We start from the raw sequence: 9,923 nt of genomic DNA, 5'->3' as shown, positions 1-9,923 counted from the left end.
TAGTGAGATAGGCCTCTACATCCTTACATTTGTCCTCTAGCCATCCCTGCTTAGCCATTTTGCACTTCCTGTCGATCTCATTTTTGAGACGTTTGTATTCCTTTTTGCCTGTTTCACTTACTGCATTTTTATATTTTCTCCTTTCATCAATTAAATTCAATATTTCTTCTGTTACCCAAGGATTTCTACTAGCCCTCGTCTTTTTACCTACTTGTTCCTCTGCTGCCTTCACTACTTCATCCCTCAAAGCTACCCATTCTTCTTCTACTGTATTTATTTCCCCCATTCCTGTCAATTGCTCCCTTATGCTCTCCCTGAATCTCTGTACAACCTCTGATTCTTTTAGTTTATCCAGGTCCCATCTCCTTAAATTCCCACCTTTTTGCAGTTTCTTCAGTTTTAATCTACAGGTCATAACCAATAGATTGTGGTCAGAGTCCACATCTGCCCCTGGAAATGTCTTACAATTTAAAACCTGGTTCCTAAATCTCTGTCTTACCATTATATAATCTATCTGATACCTTTTAGTATCTCCAGGGTTTTTCCATGTATATAACCTTCTTTCATGATTCTTAAACCAAGTGTTAGTTATGATTATGTTGTGCTCTGTGCAAAATTCTACCAGGCGGCTTCCTCTTTCATTTCTGTCCCCCAATCCATATTCACCTACTATGTTTCCTTCTCTCCCTTTTCCTACACTCGAATTCCGGTCACCCATGACTATTAAATTTTTGTCTCCCTTCACAATCTGAATAATTTCTTTTATTTCATCATACATTTCTTCAATTTCTCCGTCATCTGCAGAGCTAGTTGGCATATAAACTTGTACTACTGTAGTAGGTGTGGGCTTCGTATCTATCTTGGCCACAATAATGCGTTCACTATGCTGTTTGTAGTAGCTTACCCGCATTCCTATTTTCCTATTCATTATTAAACCTACTCCTGCATTACCCCTATTTGATTTTGTGTTTATAACCCTGTAGTCACCTGACCAGAAGTCTTGTTCCTCCTGCCACCGAACTTCACTAATTCCCACTATATCTAACTTCAACCTATCCATTTCCCTTTTTAAATTTTCTAACCTACCTGTCCGATTAAGGGATCTGACATTCCACGCTCCGATCCGTAGAACGCCAGTTTTCTTTCTCCTGATAGCGACATCCTCTTGAGTAGTCCCCGCCCGGAGATCCGAATGGGGGACTATTTTACCTCCGGAATATTTTACCCATCATCATGTAATCATACAGTAAAGCTGCATGCCCTCGGGAAAAATTACGGCTGTAGTTTCCCCTTGCTTTCAGCCGTTCGCAGTACCAGCACAGCAAGGCCGTTTTGGTTATTGTTACAAGGCCACATCAGTCAATCATCCAGACTGTTGCCCTTGCAACTACTGAAAAGGCTGCTGCCCCTCTTCAGGAACCACACGTTTGTCTGGCCTCTCAACAGATACCCCTCCGTTGTGGTTGCACCTACGGTACGGCTATCTGTATCGCTGAGGCACGCAAGCCTCCCCACCAACGGCAAGGTCCATGGTTCATGGGGGGGACAGGATGGGTACTTTGCTTTAAACGGCGCTTATTGAAAGAAAACAGAAAATCTGGAGAATTAAAATCATCAGATATGGACTAAGCATGCACTTACTGGATTCAAGTTGTTCAACAGCAACATTTTGCGCTCGAACTGCATGCACTATACAACAACATGCTTCTACCACATAATTCTCAGATAGCTCGCTACAACCCATTCTTGGATAATGGTCTTATTCGTCTCGGTGGACGGCTGCAGTTTGCAGAATTACCCAGAGATCAACGTCACTCGATTCTTCTTGAAGGACATCATCATTTCACACGTTTACTGATCCAGCAGTCTCACATTCGTTTGCATCACCTTGGAGTAAACATAGTGTTATCTGAACTGAGAACAGAATTTTGGATCCTTAGAGCTCGACAGGCAATTAAACATGTTCTACACCGTTGCCTACCTTGTAAGATGGTGAAAGCTCACGTTGTTCAACAAACTGAGGCTCCATTACCAGCTGAACGAGTCTCACCACTGACACCATTTACAGTAACAGGTATTGACTTTGCTGGTCCATTATATGTCAGACAAGGACATATTACGAAGAAAGCGTATATTGCTCTATTCACATGCGCAACAACACGAATCATACACCTGGAACAATGTTCAGATATGTCAACTGACAGATTTCTTCAAGCCCTACAAAGGTTTGTAGGAAGACGAGGAGTGCCCAGCACAATTTACACTGATAATGCTACTACCTTCAATGCTACGCACTTAGAGCTGAAGGAGCACTAGCAGGCTCTCATGGCAAGCAAGACGCACAAGTATCTCGCCCAGCAAGCCATCACTTGGAAATTCATCGCCCCACACGCGCCTTGGTGGGGAGGATTCTGGGAACGGATGGTGGGATCTGTCAAACGCTGCCTGAGAAAAGTTTTAGGACAGTCACAGTTGGACGAAGAAGGTCTCAACACAATCCTGGTCAGCGTAGAAGCAGCACTAAACTCTACACCAATTACGCAAGGGGGAGAGAAATTTGAGCCACTGACGCCCGCATATTTCCTTGTAGGTGATCGACTCACAAAACTACCTACTGGTCCAGAATCACCAGTTAGAACGGACTTGTCCAAGGAATTTCAACGGCTGCAGGAGATGGTAAAACACTTCTGGAACAGGTGGAAGAAAGAATATCTGATCCAGCTCAAAAACTTCCATGAAGCTCACAAACCAAGGCCAGGCTCAGGAAGACTCCAGCTGGGTGATGTCGTTCTTCTACAAGAGGATGTTCGTCAACGACACATGTGGAGGAAGGCGCGGATAGAAGATCTTCATGAAGGAAGAGATGGGAAAATACGAACTGTAACCTTACGAACTTCAGAAGGATCCATAATCTCCCGTCCCGTTCAACTGGTCATTCCTCTAGAAGTTGACCAGGGTGGGGAGGGTGTTGCGGGTTGATATTTGTAATTATTGACACTCTGGAAATATTGATTATCCTTCATTTAATGTTTTATATTCCATGATGTACGTTATAGACACTCTGGAAATACTGATTATCCTTGAATTAATGTTTTATATTCGATGATGTACGTTCCTCGGAGAGAAATAAATTAATGTTGTATTGGAATCACGGTGTTGTGTGTCCGTAATAAATGCAGTTTGTTAATTCCCATTGTGCGGCCTCAATCACGTCGGAATCCTGTTCACATGAATCGCCGCAGTGCAAATGACAGCTCCGCCAGCGCACTGTCACTTTATACTTAGTGAACGCGAAACTACTACCATCTGAGTATGTGCATATCGCTTTCCCTTGCACTACTGTCACTTCAGTGTACGGAGATTAGTTGTAAAAAAATATACAAACAAAATCATTGCACGAGATGTATAAAACCTTCGTCAACCGACTCTGTCTGCTACAATATGGCTGCATGCTTCAATTAATTTGTATTGAGACGACAGTTATAAACATTGACATCTAGATTTTATGTCCGCAGCTCGTGGTCGTGCGGTAACGTTCTCGTTTCCCACCCCCGGGTTCCCGGGTTCGATTCCCGGAGCGGGCAGGGATTTTCTCTGCCTCGTGATGACTGGGTGTTGTATGATGTCATTAGGTTACTTAGGTTTAAGTAGTTCTAAGTTCTAGGGGACTGATGACCGTAGATATTCAGTCCCATAGTGCTCAGAGCCATTTTCTAGATTTTATATCTGAAATGAGTCGATATTTGTAATCGATAGAACACAGGAGTGGAACAGTAGGCTTCCTCATCTCTGTTATGAATGTCATGGAGTGTCAATGTCTCTCTGTCAAGATACTCAATTCAGAAACGGAGTTGTTTCAAATCCCCAAGGGGCAATCATGACTGAATTAATTTATTCCACAACGGACAGTTTTTTAGGCTGCCACAAATTAAATGCTGAAATAAAGCTAAAGTGTACCGTCTCATTGGCCACGTGTTGTCACATGTGCAGTCTGATTTATATTTCTTTGTTTCCCAAATCAGTAATCAAAATGTCTCCTCATACAGTAATCATAACCAGCCCTTCTCCATTTACTCCAGTTCATAATTATAATGTTTGCAAAGTTCACGATGGCGATTAGGCGCTTAAACTCCAGGCTCCCTCCTTTCTATGAATTTATTTGTATGTCATATGCCAGTTTCCTCGTGGGATTACTGCATTCTTGTCTGCTGGCAAAGCCGTCTAGCAATGTTCCGTAAACTACCTGCAGTATGGAACAGGTTTGAAGCGCGCTGTATAGCACAGTCCATAACTTTCCGAATGCTTGGCATTTCCGAAAATCTTATCTACTGGACTACTCCTGACCTACGTTGATTCAAATCAACGTACAGCCTTGTAGAGAGGTATCAGTCTAGCCATTCTTGAAGAGCGTAGATGCCCGACTGTAAAGCTGTAGAGAGAGTGTTTGTGTGTGAGAGAGAGACAGAGAGAGAGATACGGAGGAGATGGCTGGACAAGAGGAAGAGCTGCTAGGAATTAAAATCGTTTCCAAGTTCACTTTTCAGCGTCAAGGCCATATGAGCTTGTGCGGGAGACCTGAGATGACCCAGAGTCCCTTAATGACTCAAACAAGATACCACAGTTCCAAATAGATTGGTAAAACATCATCAGGCCCAGAAAGACTACAGTCTGGAAACCAGTGCTAAAGACATTGACCTCATATTTCGCGAAGGCATCATTCGCCATGAATTTGTACGCTCGGGTACAATTACGTGTAATTTAGTCTACAGCAAAATTTTAGATCACTTGGACTTTGCTTGTATCTTTTAATTCTCTTGGCTTCTTCCTGTGTCACCATTCCTCGGGCATTTTGCGACTACGAACCGATAGATAGCAAAAGATAAGTCTTTACGTTCAAGTATCCTTCGTCTTTGACACATTCGCCACTTTACCTCGAAGAAAACGATCTACTGACACGTAATCAGCACGGCGTCAGAGAATGTTGCTGTGAAAGATAGCTGCTTCTTTACTCACACGAAATAGTGAGTGCTGTAGGTAGATGCTTGTTTGGTGTATGGGACGCTCAACTGTGTGGTTATCAGCGCGCTGTAGGTAGAGTATCACAAGTTTATTCCATGTTTCTAGACTTAAAGAAGGTTTTTGATACCGTTCTCACAAGCGGTTTCTAATCGAGTTGCGAGCCGATGGAGTTTGCCTCACATGGGGACCGGGCCCACCTGTCTTCACCGATTTCGTCCAAATTTAAATTATGCACAAGGCTTGGACAGAAATGAAAGTGATCGATGTGGGAATTCCTGATCGGCAAACGCCTAGAGAAAATAGCATTTTTAGCGTGGGTCGGCAGAGGCATGAGACAGTTACGTTTGCGTAGTTTTCAGGCAGTGGCTTGGGCAGTGGGAAAAGTACAGAGCGTTAATCGACAGTCGGTGGGTTGATCTCATTTGTGGAAACCTGTTCCTACTTTCAGTTTCCACGTTTCTTGCACTGCAAACAAACCGAAATAATGATCAGTACATTGCATTTATTAACATTTTTGTAGCGTGCGTGAGAAGAGAAGGCAAAGGAAAATCTATAATTGCAAATAAATTTCAACTATGGGACTGTAAGGCACGCACAGGAACTTTGTATATAAAATTAGATGTTTCTGTTATTTTACAGTTGATTTATAGGTGCTGGGGTGATATTCAGGGTAGAAACAGGGGAAGCAGTAATCTTTTTCGGCATCATTATAAACGACGTATTTTTGCAATTACTTAGTTTTTAAAGTTTCTGTTGTGTCGGGCGCTGGGCCGACACCGTGAAGTTGAGATGGCTGAAAAGGCAAGCTAGACTAACGCAGACGGGCGCGAAGTACTGGAACAGGATACGTAATTAATGTTAGGAAGAAAAGTACGTAGCTTGATTAATACTTATCTTTAATATCATTGTAGTACATCGATCTTGACGATACACAGGAGACTTTAATTACAATCACTGTATGGCTAATGGCGCCTTGCTAGTTCGTAGCCATTAACTTAGCTGATGGCTATTCTGTCTCTCGGCTAATGAGAGAGAAAGGCTTCGTACATCTGGTCGGTAACTCGGTTCTCGTACAACTGGGGCGAGTGCTCTCTCGTATCACGAGACCTGCCTTGGTGGTGGCGCTAGGTCTGCGATTACACAGTGGCGACACGCGGGTCCGACATGTACTAAATGGACCGCGGCCGATTTAAGCTACCACCTAGCAAGTGTGGTGTCTGGCGGTGACACCACATTCCTCCCCCGCAAATCGGCGAACGGTCGTGTGATAAGGCTTCCGCCCGCCGTGGGGAGGACCACATGTTGACGTATGCGATGAGGTGGGGAGCCTAACAACAGGCGAGGCTGTGCCACCCGCACCCGGCCATGCGGTCCGAGGGGAGCTAGGAAACGCCTGAAAAACTAGTCCAGGGTGCACGTCAACATGCGGTGTATGCGCCCGTAAAGAGACAGGAGGGACCGAAGGGTCAACCTCCATAGCGTCGGGGTAGCCGACGCGCGATGACGTCATGTGGTCCGGAGCGGGCGGGAGTTCCATGGCGGAGGACAGCTGGTCACGGGAAGCGATCGGCGGCGCGTGACCCTGGGAGGCGCTTGGCGGCTGCAACGAAGCGTCGAATGCGGGCGGCGCCGGCGGGAGAACAAGCGGCGGCGGCGGCGGCTGCTGCTGCTGCTGCTGCTGCTGCGGCGGCGGCGGCGGCGCGTCGCCACGGGGCAAAATGGAAGGCATCGGCGGTAACACCTGGGGATGAGGCGAGCCAGTAGATGGGTCCCCAGGGCGCTGACCGGACGGCACCGTCGCTGAAAGCAGACGGGGAGCGGCAGAACCCGAGCGACGACAGAGGCGCAGCTGATTGAGATGCCGACGCACCTCACCAGAGGCCCCCAAAACCAAATACATCGCGCGGCCGAGGCAGCGAAGAATGCGCCCTGCGAGCCAACGCCGTGAACCGCGATAGTGGCGATAAAATACAACGTCGCCTGGAGCAAAAGCAGGAGTCTGCCGCTGCACAGGAACCTGACGCGGCGGATGCAGCAAAGACATCAAGGTGCGATGAGGACGACCGTGGAGCAACTCAGCCGGCGAGCGACCATCTCGGGGCTGAGAGCGATACGAAGACAAAAAGAGCAACAATGCGTCCTCCCGAGAATGCGACTCTTTCAATTTCAACATATGTGACTTGAAAGTCCGGACCAATCGTTCAGCGGCACCGTTGGACTGAGGCGAAAACGGCGCGGATGTCAGATGGTGAATACCATTGGCCTGGCAGAATGACTGAAATTCTGCGGACATGAATTGTGGGCCATTGTCGGAAACAATAGTCTGCGGAAGACCTTCAATGCAAAAGATAGCAGACAACGCTTGGACGGTGGCGGAGGACGTCGTGGAAGACATCCGGACAACAAAAGGAAAATTACTGAAGGCGTCGACCAGAACCAACCATCGAGCATTCCAGAATGGACCAGCAAAATCAATGTGCAAGCGTTGCCAAGGGGAAGTGGCTTTTGGCCACGCAAAGACTTTCCGCGGCGGTGCGGATTGTTGTTCGGCACACGCCGGGCACGAAGAACACATATTCGTAATCGCAGCATCGATTCCGAACCAAGTACAGTGCTGACGAGCAAGTTGTTTCGTTCGCACTATACCCCAATGTCCTTGGTGAAGAAGCCGTAAAACAGAGGACTGTAACGAACGTGGGACCACGACTCTGGACTGATCATTATCAGAACGCAACAACAAAACACCACGTCGAACAAAAAGTCTCTCCTTGTGAGCAAAAAATCGGCGAACCAACGGATCCTCGATCCGAGACTTTGACAAAGGCCATTGCGTATCAACAAAACGCAAAACAGTAGCAAGGACAGGGTCAGCAGCTGTGGCTGTAGCGACACGACGAAAATCAATCGGAAACGATTCGACCACTTCATCGGTTTCCGAATCAATGAACATGCAAGCAAGTTCGGAAGAATCGAATGCTTTATCCTCAGCAACAGGCAAACGGGACAACGCATCGGCGTTTCCGTGCTTAGCAGTGGACCGATACAAGATATCGTAGCGGTACTGCGAGAGGAAAATAGACCAGCGAATGAATTTCTGCGCTGTACGTGGAGGTACAGGCTTGGTCGGATGAAAAAGCGATGTCAAAGGTTTGTGGTCTGTGACGATGGTAAAGTGACGACCATACAAGAAATCATGGAACTTGGTAACACCAAACACGAGAGCCAAAGCTTCTTTCTCTATCTGTGAATAATTTCTTTGCGCAGACGAGAGCAATTTGGACGCAAAGGCAATAGGGCGATCATGGGAGCCAACTTTGTGCGCAAGCACAGCACCGATCCCGAAATCCGATGCATCTACCATCAACAAAAGGGGTTTCTGGGGATCGAATGGCGTAAGGCAAGGATTAGAAAGCAACGCCGATTTCAACTGGCGAAAGGCGCGTTCACATTCCGTCGTCCAGACGAACGGAACACCTTTACGGCGTAAGCGATGAAGCGGAGCTGAAATGGAAGAGGCATTGCGCACATATTTATTGTAATAATTAATTTTACCCAACACACTCTGTAGCTGTTTCACATTTTGAGGGGAAGGCAATTCTTGTATGGCACGGAGGTGCTCTGGACTCGGATGTATGCCTTGGGCATTAATGACATGTCCCAGGTATGGTAAGTCACGAGCAAAAAACACACATTTGTCCTTCCTCAAGCGAAGACCATTTTGCCGCAAGACCTGAAATAATGTTCGTAAATTCGCAAGATGATCTTCTTCTGTCTGTCCGGAGATCACTATATCGTCCAGATAGTTTGCTGCAGTAGGGACCGACGCACAAATAGTTTGTAAATATTGCTGAAACAAGGCAGGGGCGGATGCACACCCGAATGACAGTCTTTTGAAGCGGTACAATCCAAGATGCGTGTTAACCACCAATACGCGCTGGGATTCGTCGTCCACCGGTATTTGCAAGTACGCATCGGCTAGGTCCAACTTTGAAAAATATTTTCCCGGGCACAGCTTAGCAAAAAGATCTTCCGGGCGGGGCAAAGGAAAAGTAGCAGTCACTAGCTGTGGATTCACTGTGGCCTTGAAGTCCACGCAAAGTCTCAATTTTCCGGAAGGTTTTGGCAAAATTACTAAGGGTGAGGCCCAGAGAGAAGCTTGCACACGTTCAATTACACCCTGTGATTCGAGATCGTGTAACGTTCTTGCGACCTCATCATGCAATGCGTGGGGAACATTGCGCGCCCTGAAAAATTTCGGTTGCGCGTTTACCTTCAGGTCTAAATGTGCTTCATAGTTTTTAGCGCAACCTAAGCCCGGTGCAAAAATGTCTGCAAATTCGTCACACAGCCGAGAAACACTGTCTGTAGGCACAGTCTGATTCACTGATAGGACCTGATTTACAATAGACATGTGACACAACTGAAACAAATCTAGACCAAACAAGTTCACTGCAGAAGAAGAACGAAGAACGTAAAATGACACAAGTTTTGTTTGTCCCTTGTATGTTGCAAGAAGGCTGCACTGTCCTAACACAGGAATTTTCTGTCCGGAATATGTAGTTAGCTTAACATTTGCGGAACGCAACGGAGGTTTGCCCAGTTGTTTGTACGTGTCATGATTGAGCAATGAAACTGCAGCTCCGGTATCGAGCTGGAATGGTATCACTTGGCCTTCAAAGTCTAAGTCCACAAAAAGTTTATTGTCCTGCTGACGACAAAAGCGACTGTTTTGTGCAATTTGAAGAGACACTGGTACAGAATCACTTGCTAATTGACGTGATTTCCGGCGACGTCGACGCACAGTTTTTGTGGGACGAACACAGTCACTGTTAGAGAAAGTGTCACTGGACGAAGCGGAATTAACGACATGAATGTCCATAGGCGAAGGTCCACGAGCCTGAGTG

Source organism: Schistocerca piceifrons, chromosome 6 (assembly GCF_021461385.2).
Source record: "Schistocerca piceifrons isolate TAMUIC-IGC-003096 chromosome 6, iqSchPice1.1, whole genome shotgun sequence".
NCBI lineage: Eukaryota > Metazoa > Arthropoda > Insecta > Orthoptera > Acrididae > Schistocerca > Schistocerca piceifrons.
Note: the sequence above shows the minus strand (reverse complement) of the source record.